The sequence below is a fragment of the Chiloscyllium plagiosum genome, unplaced genomic scaffold (assembly GCF_037043375.1).
Source record: "Chiloscyllium plagiosum isolate Xiang-an unplaced genomic scaffold, Cpla_swu_hap1 HiC_scaffold_8, whole genome shotgun sequence".
NCBI classification, from domain to species: Eukaryota; Metazoa; Chordata; class Chondrichthyes; order Orectolobiformes; family Hemiscylliidae; genus Chiloscyllium; species Chiloscyllium plagiosum.
In genome coordinates this window covers 70,266,594-70,291,214 of record NW_028270146.1, presented here as the reverse complement: position 1 = coordinate 70,291,214, position 24,621 = coordinate 70,266,594, and the positions used below count along the sequence as shown (strand labels likewise).

Sequence of the window (24,621 nt, the reverse complement as noted above, 5' to 3'; positions counted from 1 at the left end):
TACTGTGACAGTCGTTAGTTTTATTTTAAATTGTTTTGTTACAGTTAACTCAGGTAATCTTACTTTTATATTTTACGTATTTCCCAGATTCATTTCCTCTCATCTTTTCTAAAGGTATTGAATCATGCAGGAGTACAGGCCCCTGGATGTTTACCATCTTCTAATACTCCATGTCAATGACTCTTCATCAGACTTAATGAGACTAACTTGTTAACTGTTGAAATGCTGTTGAGAAATGGGAGCATAACAGCTAACACTGTTTCCCTCTCACCTGATGTCCCACAGTTTTGACAATTTTCTACAAGTTATGCGTGAGACTGCAGACAAATTTTGTCTTTCCTTTCTTGAATAGCATGGACCAGCGATAGAGCCATGAAACCCCATTCATCCACACACTATGAATGAATTGAGAGCTGTTAACGCAGTACAAATCAGTTATTGAACCTGACATCTTTCTTTTCTGCATCGTTCATCTCCATACCAGGGCTCTGCATTTTCCATCTGTAAATCAAAATGGAAGTTTTTTTTCTTACATTTCTTTAGAATACCACATTTGACGCAGTCAGTAATAAATGCCTTGATATTAATGTCCCACACGCTTTGCCAGGATGAGTAGGGAGAGTTGGATTCGAACGAATGAATCAGGAGCAGGAGTATGCCATTTTACCACTTGAACCTGATCCTTCATTGAATTACTTCATGGCGGAACAGATTGTAACCTTGAGTCTACATTCCCACCCAACTCTGAAAAACATTCAATCCCTTTTTTTAACAAAAATCCATCTACTTCTGCCTTAAGAATACAGAGGAACCTTGATTATCTGAAGGACACTGGCGGGCAGTATATTGTTCGGTTAATCAAATTCCGGATAATTGAATGCCGGATAACATAGTTTAGCTAAGACATCAGGATTTTGCCAGATAATCTGATATTTGGATAATCGAGGTTCCTCTGCATTCACAGGCACTGGTTCCATCATTTATTTCAGGGAGAGAGTTCCAAAGACTCATGACCCTTTGAGAGAACAAAATTTTGTCTAATGTCTATTATAAATGAGTAACCCTGATTTTTGAGCAGTAACCCCTTGTTTTAGATTCTCCTATACATGGAAGTAGCCTCTCCACATCTACCAGGTCAAGACCTTTGAGGATTTTATATGTTTCAACCAAGTTGCCTCTTAGTCTTAGAAACTCCAGTGAATACAGCCCTATGCTGGCGAACCTTTTCCTTATCAACCAACCTTATTCTCGGCATTAGTTGAGTAACCTTCTCTGAACTTCATCAAATAAATTTACATCCTTCCTACTTAAGGTGACCAAAGCAGTACACAGTAGTTCAGATTTGGTGTCATTAGTGACCTGTATAACTGAATGATAACCTCCTTACTTTGGTTTTCAATTGCCCTTAAAATAAAAGATAACATTGTTTACTTTCATAATTTCTTGTTGTATGTTATTTTATAATTCAGGTGTGAGGACATCCAGATCCTTTTGCATCGCAGAGGTCTGCAGTCTCTCATCATTCAGACATATGCTGCTTTCTTTAATCTTCCTGCCAAAATGGACAATTTCTCAGTTTTTCTCATCATATTCTATTGCCACATCTTTGCCCACTCACTTAATATATCAATATGTTTTAACCTCCTTATGTCCTTTTCACAACTTACTTTCCCACCTATCTTTGTGTCAGCACCAAATTTGGCAAACGGACCTTCCATCCTTTCATCTAAAGTTGTTTATATATGTTATAAACTGTTGAGATCCCAACTTTAATTCTTGTGGTTGGAGGGATTAGTATAATTTAAACATGAGATTAATCTGAACCCTTCATATATCTACCCATTGCCATAATTATATTTACCTGTTTAAAATAGGTACATGGCGTGATTCTAATGAGGTCAGCCTGGTGGACTTCCGAATATGAGTTCCCTGATTGGGGCTGTAAATCTGGTATAATCAGGGAGCCCTGGCTGGCAGAGTCTCTGTTCACTCTGAGAGCTGGCTTTTAGGAGGCTGGACCAGTGTCATGTACAATGAATATGTAAATAAAGGGTGACTTGGTGAGAGGATACCAGCCTCTGTGGAGTTATTCAGTGGCAACGAGAGAAAAAAATATGTTCATATGCTTGACTCGTTGGCTGGTATGTGGAACCAGCCCAGCATTAGATTTTCTGGGAGAGTGACATTAGGGCAGATGAAAAGCAACGAGTAAGTATCTTGACAGCTTGTGGACCTGCAGTTTTTTAGGTTATTAGAAGCCTAACTTTCCCTAAAACATTACAAGAATTGACAGATTTAATTAAGGAATATTATCACCCTAAGCCACGTCTCTCATATTCTGAGAACTGTAAGTTTTTATTGGCCATTCAAGAACCAAGGGAATTCCTGTCCCCAAAGCTCCTGACTGAGCTTTGGGGACCACTTGAGTGAGCACAATAGCACAGGACATATCTTGAATAGAGGGACTCTAGGTCAGCTGATTGTAAACAGCTTAGGCCCAAGCCAGATGGGGCAAAATTGGTTGAGAAAGATTCACCTTCATTAGCTTAATATTTGGATTAGGATGTGGCTGTCTGAGTGAAGTCCTAATTAAATATCCAGGGGTCTTTCAAAGGAGTCAAGACCACCTTGCATGTTGACGAGGAAACAATTTCACAATTCTGCAAATCCCATCCAATACATGCAAAAGTAGAGGCAGAAATCAGAATGCTGAAAAGTGAAGGGATTCGTCAAACCAGTACAGTTTGCGATCTGGGCAAAACTAGTCAGAGCGATTGTGAAGCCCGACAGGTCGATTCACCTTTGTGGGGATTTGAAACAGCTGGATAAATCCCCAATCCCTCACATTGAGAATGTACACACGGGGTGGGGTGGGGGGGGGGTGAACTGTCTTTCATGAAGCCGGATCTGAGCCATGTCAATCTGCAATTTCATTTACGTGAGGATTACCAGCAGTATGCTTCAATTAATACCCAAAGCTTTAAAGGCAGGCTTAGAGAAACAGCCTACAGATTCACTTAACGTCAAACTGTCCCAGTTGCTATTTGATTATTGGACCATCCCTCATGCAACTACAGTGATAACTTCAGCAGAGTTGATAGTGGGGAGAAGACTTCACACCAGGTTAATTCTGATCTTCCTGCACCTGGGGGTGAGGGTGAAATAGTATCAGGAACGCCAATGCTGGACAAAAAGTCAGAGAGACAGTTTACTTCAGTGGATGAAGTTTGCTGCCAAAACCACAAAATGGATCTGCATGGGTAAGAGCATGGATGACGTGAGGTCAGTTCTTGTGACGTCCAAAGTTCAGGTGGGTGAGGCCATCCTAAACAAGCACATGAGGACTACATGAAAACTGAAAACTCTCAAATGGTGCAGGAGCAAAACACATTTGGTCCCTTAGAATAGCCAGAAAGACTGTCAGAACCAGTGGGTTCTCCCCCTCTGTGTATTGTCAAAGAAACCTCTGAGTTGGAGATGGACATGACAGATGTTGCAGCCTCGACGCTTTTACTGCCTAAGACAGAGGATACATTTGTTTCGGGATTGCTCCAGGTCAAGAGGTGGATCCACATGCTGCCTGTATTCGAGCCTGAGCCAGTGGAGCTGGGCCTGGAACAAAACGCCCTCGGAGAGGTTGCAAGAAAAGGAACAGGCCTACATCTCCAGATTCGGTGGTGGGGGAGGTGGGGGGAGGAATTTAATGATTGTAATGGAGTTAGTCAGGTGGACTTCATAGTTAGCTTGGTCCAATTAAAGAGCCCTGGTTGACAGATATAAACAGAAGTGTCGAAGGTTCTGTTCACTCTGAGAGCTGGCTCCTAGGAAGCCAGGCAATGTTAAGTACAATGCATGTGTAAATAAAGGGTGACCTGGCAATGGGATACCAACCTCTATGGAATTATTTCAGTATATGTAGTGAAACTGGATGTTAATTCAAAGTTGCCACACTTTGGACCTACAGGAGCTGGAATGCGATGTCTGCACCTTCCAGAAAGCCTTTGACCTCCCTGCTTTACACTGAGCTCCTCAGTTCTGGTGTCTCAGTCACTCCTTATCTAAATTTTTCCCAACTCCAAACTGTCACCTGTTACATCTCACAATCGTCTTCAGCCAACCCCAAAGTTCTCTCCCCTTCTCTACCTGCCTATTGCTGAGGGTCATTAACCCAGTCCTGACTCCCTAACATCAGTTTTCCTGTCTGGTAACAGGGAGGGAACTGGAAGCAGCAGGCAAAATGCACAGAATTCCTGCTGTTAAATCCCTGTTTGATTTTAAGTCCTTCTCTAAATATGGTCATTACAATATGTGCACAGTTTATGCACCTGCTTTTCATAGAATGGTTTAATACAGACCAGTATAAAACCAAAAGGTCAGTCTTGAAATATCTGGTCCATGTCAGGACTGGAATTTGAGTTTAGCATTCCTGGTCTAGGGGACGAAAAGACTTACTGTGTTCCCATGTGACAGCAGTTGCCTGATTTCTGTGGATGTACTTAAGAAAACTTCTGTGCTCAGGTGTCAAAACCAATGGTTCACATGGATCTTATGATCTCATTTCGAAGATGTGCAAAATTGGGAATTTGCAAATCAAAAGCTGCTGAGTGGCAAGGATACAAGTCCTGCCTCAATCTGTTTCTAGCTCTTTTCAGTAGGATGGGAAAGGGAGTGAATTGAAAACTTTTCATGCTGAAGTAGGCAATTTAGAATTGTGATTTTCAGTGAGACATTTACATCTTTAAAGACTTCCTGGACCACAGCTGCAGTGTGGTGAACATAGATAGAAGGTTAGAAGAGTATAGAAAAGGAAGAAACATGGTTTTACCTTCTTCATAGCTCTTCAAAATGCTATAGCCTTTGAAGTTATGCTGAGGTATGTATGTATTTAGTAAGGTGAGTGATAACAGTCCTGTGATTGGTAAAAGGTGAAATGACCATGAAATAATGTTTGCTGGATTGTTATTTATATAAAACAAAGCAATTATAAAAATGGAAAAGTCTTCAGATGTATTGGAATAGATTGCCCACTGGATAAAATACACTATAAAATATTACAATACCAGCTCAGTGAGAGATGAGTGAATGGGTCATTTAGAACTGAGATGAAGAGAGGTTTCATCATCCAAGTGCAGTAATCCTCCGGAATTCTGCACCACAAAAAGCAGTTGAGATCAAAATATTGAAAGTATTCAAGGAATTACATAAAGTAGTTGGGAATAAAGGGATCAAAGGGTTTGGGGAGAAAATAGGAACATAGTACTGAATTGATCAACCATGATCATAGAATGGTAGAGAAGACTCAATACTCAACGGTCTAAAAGGCCTCAATTGCTCCAATTGTTTTATGCCTTACTGAAATCATTTTTTTAGACTTGCCCCATTGCATTCTATCACTCCTTTTGAAAGAATTCTACTGTATGTTTGGAAGCTTTGACATATGGCAAAACTTTTATTTATGCTTTGCAGAACAGTTTAGCCTTGAGTGTTTCTCTCTTGTTTAAAAGCTGAACAGATGTAGCATTTTGGATGTCTTCAAGTATCTAAATGGACTGCAGAGTTTCCTTACATGGCTGTCCAGGGAATATGAGTATAATGGCTTAGACAGATTTATGAGCTTTCCGAAGATGATGGTTTTTAAATACCTGCTAAACTAAGTTTGTTTATTTTGACAGATTTATGAGCTTTGCTAAGAGGCTAATCATTTTCTTTTAATGATTATTGAAGTGATACTGTGACAGATTTATAAACTTTTCAATGACTTACAAATGTCTAAAGGACTAAAGGACTTATGAGTTAGTTGGGGGGAACAAAAGGGTGAAAGTTTTAAGCATAAGAGGGTGTTATCTGATCTGAAGAACCTGGCCTTTTAACCCAATTTGTTCCGATTAGCCCATTTACCTCTGTAATTTGGGGGTAAAACCCAAGTCATCCCACCCTCCAGCAGGTGGAAGCATTATCTGGGATGTAGATGGGATTGCACCATTTTGAAAATTTCTGGATTTTCATCTCAATTATAAACATTTGGCCCACTGGTTGTACTCATTTTTTTATTCGCAAGGAGATACATCAGTCATACAGACTCATGGAATCTGCAAAGGCTTTGGACCATGACAATATTCTGGCAGTAGTACTGAAGACTCGTGTTCCAGAAACATAATGTTAGTTCCAATACAGCTACAACAGTGCTGTCTATCGCCCTACAATGTGGTAAATTGTTCAGGTATGTCCTTTACACTAAAAGCAGGACAAATCCAATCTAGCCAATTATTGCCCCATCATCCTAACCTAGATTATCAAAGTGAAAGAAGATAAAGTTAACAGTGCTATCAAATGAAATTTACACAGTGATAAGCTGCTTACTGAAGATTAGTTTGGGTTCTGCCAGAACCACTAACACCTTGATATTGATCTCATCATTTTGACAAAAGAGCTGAATTCCTGAGTTGAATTGAGAGTGACTATCCTTGACATATGTCATCAATGAGCACTGGTAAATCTGAAGTCAGTGGGAATGAGGAACAACTGCTCACTGGTTAAATACTTACTTGGGACAAAGGAAGTTTGTTGTGATTTTTAAAGGTCAATCATCTCAGTTTTAGGATATTGCTGTAGGATTTCCTCAGGATAGATATTTTCTAATCAATCTGTTCAGAGATGTTATGACATCTCGAGAGCAGGTGTGACTTGAACTCAGGCCTCTTGGCTCAGAGATAGAGACACGACCTCTGCATCACAAGGACCCCAAATTCTTCACAATAGTATCCTTGGTAAAAACATCTTCAGCGACTTCAGCAATTACCTTTCTCTATCTTAATGTCCAAAATGGGGTTGTTCATTGATGATTGCTGACTGTGCAGCACCATTTGTGGCTACTCAGGTACTTAAGCACTCCATATTCAGCAGTGAAGCTTGTCTGTCAAGTTGCAACTACCATTTGCCCTGCACAAATGACTGGCAATTACCATCTCCAACAAGGGAGAATCCAGGTATTTTCCACTTGGCATTCATTGATAATACTATTTCTAAACTTCACAGTCTCAAAATCTTGCAGGTTACCATTATCCAGAAATTTAATTGGATGTGTCCTATAAATACTGTGGCTCCAAGAGCAGGTCAAAGACTAGGAACTCTGAAACATATATTTCATCTTTTAACTCCCCAAAGCCTATCCAGCATGTACTAAACGCCAGTCAGGCATGTGATTGAAAACTATCCATTTTCCTGGATGAATGCAACCCAACAATACTCAAGCTCAGCAACATCCAGGGCAAAGCAGCTGCTTGAGTGGCACACTGTCCACCCATCTTAGACATTGATTGCCTAGACCACTTAGACTCAATGAGAACAGTGTATATCATCTACAGGCTGCATTGCAGCAGCTCACTTTGGCTCCTTCTATGCCACCTTGTGATTGTGCAATCTCCATCACTCTGGACAAGAGCTGAGGATACATAGGAACATCACCACATGTCTGTATCAAGATTCTGGAATTCATTTCTTAGCAGCACTATGGCTGTATTTATAAAAGGCCTTAATGAGGCAAGAAAAGTGGCTTGCCACCTACTTGAAGGCAATTGGGAAGGAAGTGGTATGGTGTCAGTAACACTGGACTAGCCCTCTACAACATCGTGCTAATGTTCTGAGGACATTGGAACTAAATCTTACTATTGGTGACCATGTAACTACTGTTGGTTATCTCAAAAACCCATCCAGTTCACTATTATCCTTTAGTGAAGGAAATTTTGTCCATGCCGGGTCTGACCTACATGTGACTCTAGATCAACAGCAATGTAATTGACTCTGAACTGCCCTCAAGGCAATTGGGGATGTGCAATAAAATGCTGGTTTGGCCAGTGACGACCACATCCCATGAACAAATTTTTGAAACATTAAGGATGGACAACAAATGCCGGTATTGCTTGCAATACTCGCATCCCATCCTACTTGAGATGTAGAAGGATCTCCAGTATCATGCAAACTGTTATTCTGTGTTACTGACCTTAGGGAATGGAGGAAGAGATTGTTTTTGTTGATGGGTAAAATGTGAACCAGGTTTAGTAGTTAAATGTGCAAGTAGTAATGATATATATAAAATGATATATAATTTCTAATTTAGTGCACCCTGTTCTTTGTATTATAAAGCTACATGAGAAAGTTACAATGGAAAATTTCCAAACTCTCTTAGCCTTTTGTTCTGTATACACTTGGTTAATAGGCAAATAGTCTAAGCCTTACAGACTTCATTTTCATTCTTGGCAGCATGCTTTTATCATAAGGCAGATAGTCATTAATTTACAGAATCAACGCTGGGAACAGCTTTTGTGATCTCATATTAAATTTTCCCCTGAATCCGCCCCTTGGCAAAAATTACTCACATCGTTAAAAAATATTTAATTAGGCAGAAGTTTATATCCAACACACAGGGGATATGCTGAAATTAATATGATTTGCATGAATTCTGTTTCTTTTTTGTTAGCGATTAGGTTTGAATTCAGTTTAAAGGGTCGATGACACTGACAAGGACTTGCAGTCCTGTAGGATTTGAATAACTGTAGTGTGGGTTCCCAATATAAAATCCTAATCCTTCACGGAGATACATTATATACATATATAAATATGCAACCTATACCACTGCAACACAAGAAGTTACAAACCAAGAAATTGAACCATTGTAATCAGCATGGATACTTAAAGATAATGGGTCTTTGAAGGGTTTATTTCAGCTATTCTTTGTTCAGAGCATCAAGTTGTCCCACCTTTCAAGAACATACTAACAATGATATGTTCAGGTAAGCAAAGAAAATATATATTAATCATTGCTAATTTAGTCCCCAAATTTCAATAATAATTGTCAGTTTCCCTGTCCTTGTTTGAACATGACTGATAAAATTGCAGTTGTACTCTGATAGTTCAGCTGTGAAGCAACTGCTTTATTTTCATGCAGTACAAAGCAACATGGTATTACTCTTTCCTCTAAAAACAGCATTTTTATGACTTATTTAAAATGATTCCGGCATCACTTGTCATTCATAGAACTTATATGTTCTTAGATGCTGCTTCAAAATTAAGTTGACCTGAGTACGCTTGCAATCTAAATGCAAACTATTATTTTAAACTTGCAACCTTGAGTATCATTTTCAAAGTAAAACCATGCTGTAATCGGATCACTACTTATATTTGAAATTGACTGCTATTTATACTCAGGGTGTGCATAATTTGCTGCATACACTGACTTTTGTGTCCCTTTACTTAAGTGAAAACATTCTTGATTGCTTCATATAAATTCGGTCTGCTTTTATTACATCTAGAAAATGTATCAAGGAATTGTGTTTCAGGAGAAAAGAAGAAAATATCATTTTGTTCCTCAAAATATTCAGAAATTCAGTAAAAAAAAAAGACAGCTTTCACTATTTATCAACAGGCAACATTAGGACTTTTTTCCTATTTATAATATTATGAATACTTTGTGAAATAACTCCATGAAAGCTGATATTCTGATACCAAATTACCCTTTATTTACATGTGCATAGTACAAGATACTGGTACAGGTAGCACAGAGCCAGCTTCTAGAGTGAGCAGAACTCACACCCCTGTTAATATCTGCCAGCCAGGACTCCCTGTTTAGATCAGGTTCACAGCCTCAATCAGGCAACTCATTCCATGGAGGTGTACATGGCTGACCTCAGTCCAATCATTCCATCTCTCCCCGTCCAAGTCCTGGGACCTAGGCCTGTTATTTTTCCTGTAGCTTCTCCCTGGGTGTTTTCCCAAGTCTGGTTCCTCTGACTCTGCCTTGGACAAAGTGTACCCCACCATAACCTGCCTCCTGCACGTGGAGCGTCTTGGCCATAAATCTTCTTCATGTGGTAAAGGCATTAAATCTGTAATATCTGCAGTGTCCATCTCATGCTCCAGAGATTTCTTCGGCACTAGACAGAGGGGGACAACTCACGGGTTCTGACAGCCTTGCTAGATGTTCAGATGGGCCAGATATGCTTTATTCCTGCCCTGTTTTGTGAAGTTGCAGCTTGTCCACATGCTTGTTCAGAACCACCTCACCTACCCGAATTTTGTATGTCACAGGACCTGACCTCGCATTGACCATACAGGTCCATTCCCATGGTTTCAGCACCAAGCTTGAAGTAACTGTCTCTGACACTTTGAGAAGTGTTGTGTCTGGTGTTGTTCCTGATGCCGTTTCACCATCTCCCCCGTCCCTGTCTGGGAAGAGCAGGATTAACCTGGTGCTGAGTCTTCTCCCCATTAGATGTCTGCTGGAGCTGTCATTTTAGTTGCATGAGGGATGGTCCTATAATCAAACAGGAAGCGGGACAGTTTGGCATTGAGTGAAGCTATAGGCTGTTTCTGAAGCATGCATTCAAAGTTTGGACTGCTCTTTCTGCCAGATCATTGGATGGTATGGAACTGCCCTTACGTTCAAAGTTAGGAAATACTCAAACTCCCTGCTGGTAAATGATGGGCAGTTGTCTGTGAGTCCGTATATTGCAAAAGGTGCCCTCAACTTTCCAAACATCATCCCCTGCACATCCAACCACTTTGAATGGTCCACAATGGCTAAAAACAGAGCCCATGAAAGGACTGGCACAGTTAATATGTTGGAGAAAATGAGGACTGTAGGTGCTGGAGATCAGAGCTAAGAGTGTGATGCTGGAAAAGCACAGCAGTTCAGGCAGCATCCGAGGAGCAGGAGAATCAACATTTTGGGCATAAGCCCTTCATCAGGAATGCGTCAATGTGTAACCAAGTCCAGGGTTTATCTGATCATTCCCATTAATGTGGGGGAGCTGTTGGCAATGATTTTTGTCCCTGTTGGCACACTGGGCACTGTCCCACCCCAATGTGGCTGTATCAACGTCCAGTCCTGGCCATCAGACATAACTTCTCGCTAATATTTTCATTTTGAAAACCCCTGGATGACCCTAGTGGACATCAGCCAATATCTGGCAGTGACCTTTGCTTGGATCAATTACCCTTGCTCTCCATAATGATTAGCTGACCTCAGTTGTGATCTGGTCTCATAGGGTTCAGAAAGGTTTCAGTGCTGGTTCTGATGGCCCTTTTTATTTCCCCATCACCAGCTGGTTAAGTTTTGTCAGGGTGGGATCTTTTTATGTCCACAGTCTGATATTGTCAGTGATGTACAGAAGAGTGTCCAGAAGGTTTAAAACAGAAAGGATTATTCTGGTAGTGGCACCACCAGTGGTGTTTATGTCAGTGGGAGACACACAAAGCATCTGCATTTGCCACTTGGCCTCCCAGATAGTTTGTGGTCAGTTATTATTGCAAATTTACATCCATAAATTTCTCAAACCAAAAAAAGACCACCAAACCTTCCTTCTCTGTCGGGGTGTATTTGATTTCTGTATCAATCAAATTCTGGGAAGCATATCCTATCAAATATTCCATTACGTTGGACCACCAGTGAGCCCACGCAACCCTGATACCATACAAGAAGGTATCACATGTCAGTACCAGATCTCACTTGGGATCATAGAATTCCAGCACCTTAGACGCTGATAGCTGACTCTTCCCTTTTCAAAAGGCTGTATCTTGGCCACGAGACCATTTCCATGACTGACCCAATTTCAATAGCAGATGTAAAGGTACCAGGATAGAGGCCAGATTTCTTATGAATTTTCTGTAACAATTCACCAACCCAAGGAAAGACCGAAGCTCTGTTATAGATGTGGGAGACGGAGCACCTTTGATTGCTCCTACTTTATCTTTCAACAAATGTAACATGGTTTTATCAACTCTGTAGCCCAAGTGGGGTGCCTAGAACATGCATGTTTCCCTCCTAAGGCATACACCTGCCTTGGAGAAATGTTTAAGTACTATGTCAAAGTTCTCTAAATGCTCTTTATTGGTCTTCCCAGTTATTAGCATGTCATCCAGATAAATGGTAACCTGGAGTAGACCTTGTAAAATGTTCCCCATTGTCTGCTGGAAATTGGCACAGGCTAATAATATCCCAAAAGGCAACCTCATATATTGGTATAAACCTTTATGCATATTAGTTATAACATACTTCTGGGAATCTGGTGTGCATGGCTTATGTCTAGCTCTGTGAAAGACAGCTCTGCACCCCCTCTAATTTTACCTATAAATTCTCGATGCAAGGAATTGGATATGCAAAAGGCAGTTTACCATTTGTCTGAAGTGCCCACAAAGGTGGACTGACCTGTCAATCTTCATAATCAGTAAGACCATTACTGTCCATTCCACAAACTGGACTGGTTTGATGATTCCTGCACTCTCTAGCCTCCTGATTTCTGCCTGTACCTTTGCACATAAGGCAAATGGTACTGGACAGGCCTTGCAGAATCATGGAATTGCCTCTCAGCCAACATGCAAGATGGCCTTATCAATTTTCAAGATTCTTGGTGGTTTGCAGCATGCTGTTGAACCTCAACATGATGCGCATAGCCCAAAATGTCATGCTGTTTGTTAAGAATATTTAAAAAGTAGCATCAGATGGGTATTTCTGAGGCTTTCTTATGATAACTAGTATCACTATAGTTTGTTGGTGTTGGTTCACAAATTACACTATTTTGTAACTCCAAAGAAAAGCTGATAGACTGCATGGATGAAGGTTTTTCTTGTTGTATGCTTCCCTGCAGTGGCTGAAACTTAATTCCATTGATAAAGTTGAGCAATTTTGTGGCCAATTACAAAACTAATATTAAATTAAAATAACACATTTTCATCACTATGACAACTGCAAACATAAACTTTATGCCATGGTGACCTCCAGGAAAGGTAGGAGAGAGAGGCAGATAGTGCAGGGCTACCCCCATCTCAAAACAAGAATGCTGTTTTGGAAAATGTAGGGGGTACTGGACTCTCAGGGGAATGTAGCACTGACAGTTGGTTTTCTGGTACCGAGGCTGACTCTACTGTAACGAGGGGTACACCTAATTCCAAGAAATCGATTGTGGTAGGGAACAGATGATTCTGTGGACTACAGCGAGATGTCAGAATGGTGTGTTGCCTCCCTGGAGCCAAGATCAAAGATACCTTGGAGGGGGTGCAGAATATTCTCAAAGAGGAATGAGACCAGCCAGAGGTCATTGGACACATTGGAACTAACGAGGTAGGAATCCAGGAGAGAATCCAGGAAGTTAGGCAGGAATTTAAAAGGTAGGTCCTCGAGGGTAGTAATATCTGGATGACACCCAGTGCCATAAGCTAATCAGAGTAGGAATAGCAGGATAGAGCAGATGAATGCATGGATGAAGAGTTAGTGCATGAGAGAAGGATTCACATTTTGGATCATTGGAATGTCTTCAGGGGTAGAAGTGACCTGTACAAGAAGGATGGATTGCACCTGAATTGGAAGGGGACTAATATACCGGTGGGGACATTTGCTAGAGCTGCTCAGAAGGATTTAAAATATTAAAGGCAGGGGACCCAGTGAGATAGTGAGGAAAGTGATCAGTCTGAGACTGATGCAGGAATGGGGAATGGAATCAAAAAAGGGAAGCCTTTAAAAATGAGATAATGAGATTCCAGAGACACTATCTTCCTGTTAGGGTGAAGGGCAAGGCTGGTAGGTGTTGAGAATGCTGGATGGCCAGAGAAATTGAGGTTTTTGACAAGAATAATAAGGCACCATATATCAAATATAGACAGCAGCAATCAAACGATTTCCTAGAAGAGTATAAAAATAGTAGGGGTATTCTTGGATACAGAGGGCAAAAAGGGACATGAGATAGCTTTGGCACATAGGGTTAAGGATAATCCAAAGAGAGTTTACAAATACATTAAGGACAAAAGGGTAACGTGGGAGAGAATAGGGCCCCTTAAAGATCAACAAGATCACCTATGCGTGGAACCACAGGAGATGAGGGGGATACTAAATGAGTATTTTGCATCAGGTTTTACTGCAGAGAAGGAAGATAGAGAACATGGGGAAATAAATAGTGACATCTTGAAAAATGTCCCTATTACAGAGGAAGTGATGCTGGACATCTTGAAACGCAGAAAGGATCCGATCAGGTGTAACCTCGAACTCTGAGGGAAGCTAGGGAAGAGAGTGCTAGGCCCCTTGCTGAGATATTTGTATTATCGATAGCCACAGCTGAGGTGCCAGAAGACTGGAGGTTGGCTAATGTGGTACTATTATTTAAGAAAGGTGCTCAGGAAAAACCAGGGAACGATAGACTAGTGAGCCTAACATCAGTGGTGGGCAAGTTGTTGGAGAGATTTCTGAGAGACAGGATTTACATGTATTTGGAAAGGCAAGGACTGATTAGGGATAGTAAACATGGCTTTGTGTGTGGGAAATCATGTCTCACAAACTTGATTGAGTCTTTTGAAGAAGTAACAAAGAGGATTGATGAGGACAGAACAGTGTACATGATTTAAATGGACTCCAGTAAGGCATTTGACAAGGTTCCTCATGGTAGACTGGTTAACAAGGTTAGATCACATGGAATAGAGGGAGAACTAGCTATTTGGATACAGAACTAGCTCGAAGGTAGAAGGCAGAGGGTGATTGTGGAGAGTTGTTTTTCAGACTGGAGGCATGTGACCAGTAGTGTGCCACAAGGATTGGTGCTAGTTCCACTGCTTTTCATCATTTATATAAATAATTTGGATGTGAACATGGGAAGTATGGTTAGTAAGTTTGCAGATGAGACCAAATTTGGAGGTGCTTTGGACAGCAAGGAAGGTTATCTCAGAGGACAATAGGATCTTAATCAGATGGGCTAATGGGCTGAGGAGTGGCAAATGGAGTTTAATTTAGATTAATGTGAGGTGTTCTATTTTGGAAAGGCAAATCAGAGCAGGACTTATACACTTAATGGTAAGGTCCTGGGGAGTGTTGCTGAACAAAGAGACCTTGGAGTTCAATTCTGGTCTCCGTGGTATCAGAAGGATATTGTGAAACTTGAAAGGGTTTAGAAAAGATTTACAACAATATTGCCATGGTTGGAGGATTTTTAGCTAAAGGGAGAGGCTGAATAGACTGGGATGATTTTCCCTGGAGGGTCAGAGGCTAAGGGGTGACATTATCGATGATTATAAAATCATGAGGGGCATGGAGAGAGTAAATAAACCAGGTCTTTTCCCTGGGGTGGGGGAGTCCAAAACTAGAGGGTGTAGGTTTAAGGTGAGAGGGGAAAGATTTAAAAGGGACCCAAGAAGCAGCTTTTTCACACACAAGGGTCGTGCGTGTATGGATTGAACTGCCAGTAGAAATGGTACCTGTGGAGGCTGGTACAATTCCAACATATGAATAGGAAGGGTTCAGGGGGATATGAGACAAATGCTGGCAAATGGGACTAGTTTTATTTCGGATATCTGGTTGGCATGGATGATGTGAACCGATGGGTCTGTTTTCCTGCTATATATCTGTATGACTGATTTTTAAAAAAATTTCAAACCCTTTTTCCGTTAATAGCAATAAAAAGTTGTATCGTGCAGTGATTAACTGGAGATATCTCTATTGTATGAAAGAGCTCATAATTCCAATAATATAACTGGAGGAAGGCTCCAGTAAGTCAACTTTTTATATTTATACATTAATTAATTCAAGATTAACATTGTTTATTGTAAAAACAACTAGTAAAGTGGATGTAAATAGGTCCAAAAGTAATTTTTTTTGGTCCAGTCTGGGTCAAGTTCAAAGTTTAAATATTTTGAATCAGTGGTCAAGGCAGTTTAATTGATTACATTGTATTGTCTGATTTAAGAAATTATTCTGTTTGCTCTGCAATGACAATACTCCAAGGTCAAAATTAAATCTCACTTTAATGTAACACATGAAAGAATATATATTCCTCTATGACCCATTTTCTGAGTCCAAGTACGTGAGGTTTTTTTCACACATCTAAAAAATAAACTATTAGCTTAACTCAAAATATCTTTAAATGTTTTAAAAATGCAGTTAAATTGAAGCTTTAATGGAAGGCATCATTATTGTTAATTCAGTGTATGTTCAAATACCACATTGTTACTATATGATCCATACTTCCTGTTATCGGGTTTATCATGATGTGTAGCATTGACTAAGTACATTGGTGAGCTGAGATCAAATGCATCAACAATCCATTTATTATGCAGCTACTGTTATAAATGAGACAGCAGCTTGAAATCTTTAAAGCAGAGGAGGGACAGGAGAATGCATCAAGTATAAATGAGCAAGAAAAGTCTGAAGGCAAAGTGTGCACATCAAAATTGCACTGCTATAATTCAGTTAAAAACTGAAGATGAAAGAAATAACATCATTAGATGTGTTAATGGCTTTAAAAATGATTTTCAGGAACAACTATATAAAGTTCAACCAGAAATTTCAGAGCCAAATCTCCATTTAAATCCACTTGATCATTGTTGTTTTGGAAACAAATCTATAGTGGGAAAATTCCACAATTTGCTTTAGAGTAGCAATAACAAAATTCAACATTAGGCTTATTAAAAGAAACATTTTTGTTGTGGAAATAGTCATCCATGTGATTCTAGAATCACATGGCTTCAGTCAATCTGATTTATATTTTTTAAAAAAAAAGACAGCCAGAAACCTGTCTATCATGTGATGAAATTTGACAGTCCGGATTATGGCATTGATGGACCAGAGCAGCTAATAGAAGAAGCTGACATTTTGAAACCCTGCTAATTAAGGGTTCCTTTCTTAATGTTAGAATTAAAATAAGTCTGTGTCTGACTTTTATGATCTGAAAATCAGGGGTTTTTATTAATATATGCCAGTCAGTCTTAATAAGCTTGGAGGGCAAAGGAAGTTATTATTGAGTGACCTTCTACAAAATAAGCATGTTGCTAAGGGCTTTAACCCTGCCCTAGTCAGATTGATGAAACTCATTTCCAATGCGAACTTTTAACCAGATATCTGAGAGTTTTGGTGCAATGACAGACAATAATCCCTACCTCTTTTCTGATTTCAAGAATTTAAATTATATAGACCTCTTTCTGCTGTCAGCAATGAATATTGCAATATGCTATCTTTTACAATGTATAGAAAATCACGACATGGGTTAAATTGATTGAACAATGAAAAGTGCATGCATCCATATGTGTGTTACAGAACTGAATTTTGAAAGGTTGCATTGCATTGTATATTTGAAAGAACACTCAACAGTCAAAGATGCTTGTCAGTTAACTTTATTCTGTTTTGATCGTTGTCTTCTGCTGTTTTGCAATCCCACTAAACTTGCATGTACTTTGATTCAAAGAAGATACTACTTGTCATTTCAGAGTTAAAAATCACACAATACCAGGTAATAGTCCAACAGGTTTAATGGGAAGCACACTTGCTTTCGGAGCGACGCTCCTTCATCAGGTGATAGATGAAGGAGCGTCGCTCCGAAAGCAAGTGTGCTTCCAATTAAACCTGTTGGACTATAACCTGGTGTTGTGTGATTTTTAACTTTGTACACCCCAATCCAACATCGGCATCTCCAAATCATGTCATTTCAGTATTGCCTTTAGGATTTCACAATGCATTTAGAGCTTGCAATTTTAGAAATGACAAGATGCACTTACATTTTACATTTTTAAAGTTAGTTTGAGATTTTATACATATTTCCAAGAGTCCTTGGCAGTACGTAAATTAAAATTATTAAATGAAAGTCTCACGACTTCCCACTGAATATAATAAGATTTATGGAAAAAATCAAGGACTATTGTCTATTTCCATTGCTAGTACCATGAACTTCAAATAGCTCAAATAGACTGAGAACTGTATAAGATGATACAGTAGTGAATCTGAGCTTTTTTGTCCACCTTCTCAAAAAAACACTATTCGAGCTATTTTCACCTTTCAAAAACCAACAGTTATTCAGTGTATGTGACGTGGGTCTTGCCTGTCAGCTGGAGAGCCGGTGGGAACTTCGCATTTCCTCTTTTCTGGAAAGATAACTGAATTAAAATTTCAATCACTTTTACAATTTACATAAATGACTTGGTTCAAAGGACTGAAGTAATGTGTGTACATTTGCTAATGATACAAAGATTAGAAAAGTAAGTTGTGAAGAGGAATTAGAAGGCTCCAATGGAATATAGATAGGTTAAATGCTTGAACAAGGATCTAGCAATTGGAATATATTGTGTGTAAAGTTTTCATTTTGGCCAAAGAATAAAAAAGAATCATATTATTTCAGTAGTGAGAGATTGCAGAGCTCTAAGATGGAGCAGGATGTGAGTGTTCTCATGCATGATTCACAAAAGGCTAGTCTGCAGGTGCAGTAAGTAATTAGAAAGCTGATAGAAAGTTATTGTTTATTGTGAAGGGAATTGAAGATAAAAGAAGTGAGGTTATGCTTCAGTTATACAGGGCACTGGTGAGACTGAATCTGGAGTACTGTATTAGTATATCTATCTAAAGAAGGATATGCTTGCATTGAAAGTAGTTTAGGGGAGCTTTACTAATACAATGGGTTGCTTGTGTAATAAGGAGAGGTTGGAAAGGCTTTATCCACTTGAATTTACAAAATGAAGAGGCAATGTGACTGAACATGTTAGATCCTGAGAGGTCTTGACAGGTTGCTGTGAAAAGGATGTTTCTTCTTATGGAAGAATCTGGAACTAGGAGCCACTCTTGAATCAGAGGGATGCTTGTCTCTGGAATTCTCTGTAAGAATCCATTGGAATCAGAACATTTGAATATTTTTAAGAGAGAGGTGGACAAATGTTAAGATTATATTCAGATGAGGCATGATGTTATTAAATGATAAGAGCAGCTTCAAGGGGTCAAACTGCCTATTTCGGCTCCTTTTTTTATCTCTTTGTATCCAGCATTGATATGGACAGAGATGCAAGTCTCACCCCTGAGATTAGCTGGCCAATCCGAGGGCTAAATATTGCAATGTCAGCAGAAGACATGAGCCCTGGATTGCCAAAGAAGATTGGGTCACAATTGAGTGACAGGTATCATGAGGGGGGAGGATATTCAGTAGCAAGGGTAGTGGATGACTCTCAGCCAGCTCTTATCTCAATATGAAGTTCCTCTGTCCTCTAATGAATGAGTCCTGTCCCCCACTCTTCAAATCTCCCTGATTTCCACCCTCACCTGCTGGTTCAGTATCAACGGTGCCATGATAAGGCTATTGCCTACTTGAAAGACTTAATTGGCAACCAGTCAAGAAGTCTGCCCCAGAGCCCACTTGCTCTGAATTTAATCTTTAATCATGGAAAAGATAGAAAGGCATGGCCTGAACCTAATTAAACGCTCCCACCTCCGACACACTTCGGGGGAGGGTACTAAATTCCATCTAGGGTTTTGTTATCCCAATCTCATAAAGTCACAAATAAATGCAAATTAGAAAGCTCATTTGACCCATCTTATCCTTCCACCCAGTAAAACCCAAAGTGGCACTGAGCTGCCTTCTCAAGGACAACTGGGAATGGCCAGGCCAGTGATGCCCACATCCCACATGTGAATTAAAAAAAGCACGTTGAATTTTGTTGATCCATATTTAACAAGGGCCTTAATTTTGCCTTTCACAAGTTTTAAAGAGTTCCCTTGTCTCACTATCACCTCTTAATTTGTAAAAGTCTTCTGGATATGCATTTTTATCAGTTTTTTTTGTTTTTATTCAAAGGAGCATGCTCGTTTAGTTATGATGTTCCCCAAATAATCCTCTCGATTTCTTCAAATTTGAATGCCAAGTCAGGTTTTTAATACTATTTGATTTGTCTCAATTAGGACATTATTTCTGAACAGCCTGCCTTCTCCAAGAGTGTGATTCTGCTGTCCCTGTAAGTGATAAGAAGGGTAAATATTAGGGCAGTATTAGCTGCGGAGAGAAATCCCCTCCCTTCTCAACACCTCAGTAATTAAGTTCTGGAGGAGAAGGCACATGGATGACCTTGACCCATCAAGTGATCAATTAATGATGACTTAACTCCTTAACTTAACTGGTCAGCTTTATGCAGTCCTTCTCGTTTTGGAAGTATTTCCAAAGTATTGACAGTTAGCCTTATCTCCAACTTCCTTTATCTCTGTCTCTGAATAAGCTTTCGATGTTCACTTGAAAGTTTTTAGAGGAATTATTTGTTAGTGTAGCATGGCTTGTAAAGGACATTGATTCCCCAGGACAGGCGATGCCACAGAATATTACCAAGGAGCAGCACTATGCAAATGAATTTTTCTCTCTGGTATGTTCATCTTTCTCTTTATTACATGTATATATGAGTTAAGATAAAACAATTTTAAATGCCAAAGTAAACAATACCATTCACAAATTCTTTTGTTTAAATTATGACAGAAGCACTTCATACAAGACTAATCAATGTTTGTAATTCCCTAGTTTCTTGCAAGAACTGTGTTTTCAATAGTTTTGTTTTAAGTCTTGTTATGTTAAAGTAAATAGACAAATAACAACTGCAGGAGAAAAGTGTTTTTCTCAAAGCAATCACGAATATACTTGTCTTTGTTCTAAGTTCTGTCTTGTTTGTGTTGTAGGTAACAGAAACAGTGAAAACAAAAAGGATTTTGTGATCATTCAGCCAAATCTTGCCTTGATATTGTGGAAGTAATAGTTTTCTGGACTTTTAGCTAAGTAATGGCAGTTTGGTTCTGCTATTAAATGACTAAACTCTGGTGGTTTGCTGTCTCTGGAATAAAATACAATTTGTAAAACTGAGGAGATGGGGAAAAGAATTGGCTAATACATAAGGGATCAAGCTGAAAGATCCTTGATTTAGTTGTCATGTGCATACTAGTTAGGCTTTGTGGCTGAAATTGTATAGTAATTTTCAAAAAGGAAATTATAATTGTAATGCTTGCACACTGTCGTTTTACAACTATGAAATAGAACATTGTAAATTACTTCTCAGATATTCCTTGAATAGTAGGTACACAGGCATTTAAAGGATTTTTTTTAGATTGGCCAAGTAAATCAACTAATCTTCCAACAACACATTTTTGTTAATATATTTTATTTAACATTAATGCTCTTGTAATATGATTAGCATTAAAAATGTACAAATACTATTTTAAAATTCTGATGACCCAGATGGCAATGAATTTCACCAGTTATATGCAATCTATATGCAACAGGAATTCATCAAATTCTATCTCATTGCCCTCTAGGTTAAGAACTCCTCTAGTTATCTGGCAGTTCCTGTCTATTACTTTGAATTCAGAATCCTAAACGTTAGGTTTGAACAACTAATATCAACACCAGTACCTTTGTACCACGTTAGAATTGAACACAATCATAAATCATTCTAAATTCTGTAGTAATCTGGCAGACCTCCTTACTTACCTTTCATCTTCAATACCTGATTTTCACTGAGCTCAATGGAATGATAATCAGGCAGGCAATATTTCTGCCAGATTGCTATCAGGTAATGATGAAAATTTAACGCTAAGGAATATATATTCAGAACAGTTGCCACAATAGTAAATCATCAGAGACTTTGTATTTCTGTCTGTCTTTTCTCCCATTCTAATTTATGATTACTGGGCCATGGACTTATGGGCAAAATGCCAAGTGGGTTGACATTGCCTTCTGCAGTGTGGCTGAAAGCAGACACTGTCCTACTCTTACTGGCCACTATCAGTCATACAGGAATGGTTTATAGGCTGATAATCAAGCTGTCTGGTGACAATACAAACATAACTTCCAAAACATGTCCTGACATGGGACTCAAAGCTGGACCGTCTCAGGGTACTACAACTGTACTTCCTACTTTGGGTTTCAGTACTTTAGTATGCAATTCAAATTGATTTTCCATACCACTGTTAATTTCTAGAATTCACATTTGTTACTGATTAGATTTTACATGTGACCTTCTCATTGGGCTCACATGGCTCCGTATCAATTTGCAAAATTATACAACAATATAATAAATGACCAAATCAAAAAATATGTCTGATACACAAGTATGATTTTTGAGAAGATTTATAGCTCAGGAGAGGTTCAGGTTGTAGGTTTGCTTGTTGAGGTGGTAGGTTTATTCTCAGACGTTTATCACCATGCTCAGTAACATCATGGTGAAGTGCTGGTGTTCTGTCCTGTTTTCTATTTGTGTCTTGGTCTGTTGCAAGGGGTGGTATCATTTCTGGTTCTTTTTCTCAGAGGTTAGTAAATGGGGTCCAAATCGATGTGTTTATTTATGGAATTCATGTTTGAATGTCAGGCCTCTAGGAATTCCGTGCATGTCTTTGTTTAGCCTATCCTGGGATGAATGTGTTGTCCCAGTCAATGTGGTATCCTTCTTCATTTGTGTGTAAAGATGATAGTGATAGTTGGTCATGTCTTTGGATGGCTAGTTGGTGCTAATGTATCTTGGTGGCTAGTTTCCTGCCTGTCTGTATGATGTAGTGTTTGTTGTAGTCCTTGCAGGGTTTTTTGTATATGGCATTTGTTTTGCTGGCTGTTGGTACAGGGCCCTTAAGGTTCATTAGTAGCTGTTTCAGCGTGTTGGTAGGTTTGTGGGCTACCATGGTGCCAGGGGGTTGGAGTAGTCTGGTTGTCATCTCCGAGATGTCTTTGATGTACAGTAGTGTGGCCAGAGTCTCTGGGCGTGTTGTGACTTCTTGTTTGGGTTTGTTGTTTAAATTCTGTACCAACAGCCAGGAAAATGAATGTCATATTCAAAATACCCTACAAGGACTGCACAAACAGTCAAAACAAGCAAAAGAGAAACAATTCCAAGGCAAGGTGCTGATTAAGAATGATTTTACTGCTAAATAGGTGACAAATTTAGTGATTGAGCAGTGGAACCGACATTTTCTGAGGAAAGAAAAATCACATAATCTCAGTTAGAAAATGGTGCATGGTGAAGAATAAAGTACCAGTAAACTGAGTGTGTGGAACTAACAAACAGAAATGGGTGCTGCAGTCAATAATTTGAATATTCATTGTTTTAATTTTTGTAACTGGGAAAATAGTCGAGTTTTCTGCAGGACAAATATGGTCATAAATATACACCTCACAATAGCTAAAATAGAGTCTTGTACATAGACTTCAAACATATTGCAGAACTAATTTCAACATTGAAATTAAATCAAATAGTTACCTCTTCAGAGTTGATTATTTTGGCCAACAAATAAAACTTCATCCAAGTGGTTTGTAGCTGATCCGTCAGAACAAGACATCCAGTTGTGACAAAATAAAATAAATCTTTTCTCTGATGTTCAGAATTCCATTTGGTAGTTGTCTGTTTTTAATAATCTGAACTTCAACTTTCTTTCTTTGATAATCTCCAGTTACAAAACTCTAAAATTTTGTCAAAATTTAAACATAAATGTGCAATACTGCATATGTATTTCTGTAAATGTCAAACCGGTCACTTTTAAACAATGGAATAAAGATAAATTATTAGCAAAAAGCTAATCTTGTAATTAAATTTAAATTGAAAGTGCTTGGTATTTATTTAGCATAGTTTTAGCATGTTTGAAAATGGCTTCAGAAAGAATTAATTGAGCGTCTTGTTGTACTGAATGCAGTTTGCTCATGATATAACAATGGAAAAGTATTGTATGGCGAAAGTGAGTGAAGGAAAACAGTTCCTGCTCAGATCCTCAATGCCTTCATCCAGTACCATGGCACACCACAATAACAAATATAAAGTTGGTTATTATTAATCAATTTATCACATTACCATAAGTTTGCACCAGTAAGATTAATAATTTTTATCAGTACTTCAGTATTGGTTGTAATGTCCTTACTGTTTCCTCCCAGCACCCCCATTGCTCAACTAACAATTGGGATCAAGTCAAACCTGTGCAAAATGGACACATTGAGGCAGTATTTGAGGGATGAGGGATCTGACAGAATAATGAAGCAGACATAAGCACTTTTCAGAAAAGTGTGTTGTTATCAAACAAAGCTAAATAAATTTAATTAAATTACTATTTTTCAATTATTCTCACCCACTATATTTGGCACGAAATAGCTTTTAAGATAAAATGTTTTGCTAACCTCAATTCATGCTTATTCTGCTAGGCAATTGTTAATTTAAGGCTAGTGAACATTTGATCCTGAATGTATTATAACCCTCAGTCTTTATAATAAACATCTCTCATCATCTCATATGCACACTTAGTCTAATTATAAATGCTTATAGTTTCTGGAAAAATGTTTTGTAACTCATAACATCTTTAGAATACGTCTACTGTTATGATGAAGATTAACAGAAAAGAAATATTGGAGTGGATTTTCTGAGGAGTGGCAAATCTTCAGCTCTTCTTTTGTATGAAAGAATGGAGCTCCACATTTCTGACAGGAGATTCGTTCAGGGCTACCTCAGAAAGATGGGGCCATACTTTTTTTAATAACACAAAACTATCAAAGGGAGACAAATAGCTATCTCTTTACACAAAGGTTAGCTACCATATTCTGAACTTGAAAAGTACAGATTGCCATTTTGTCAGTTGCTCTCAAATCATCAGTGCAGAAGGTAAGTGTTATGTTTGGATGTTGCGAGGGTAGTGTGCCAGATAAACAGGATGCCATGTAGGTAGAATTCTAGCTGGGAAGAATTAAAGATGGAAAGGACGTAGTATCCCATGGATAGGATGCCAAATGAATAGTGGGTAAGAGACCAGGTTAGTAGAATACTGGCTAGGTACCTACCAAATGGATCAGTGGCCAGCTGGGGAAAGGGTAATATGCCAGGGAAAGGACGACA

General features: G+C 38.9%; 1 protein-coding gene across 11 annotated transcripts in view; it reads left to right on the top strand.

The window, feature by feature from the left end:
• Positions 1-24,621, top strand: part of npas3 (neuronal PAS domain protein 3) — a 1,348,016-nt gene that overhangs the window by 1,128,013 nt on the left and 195,382 nt on the right. The window lies entirely within an intron of this gene.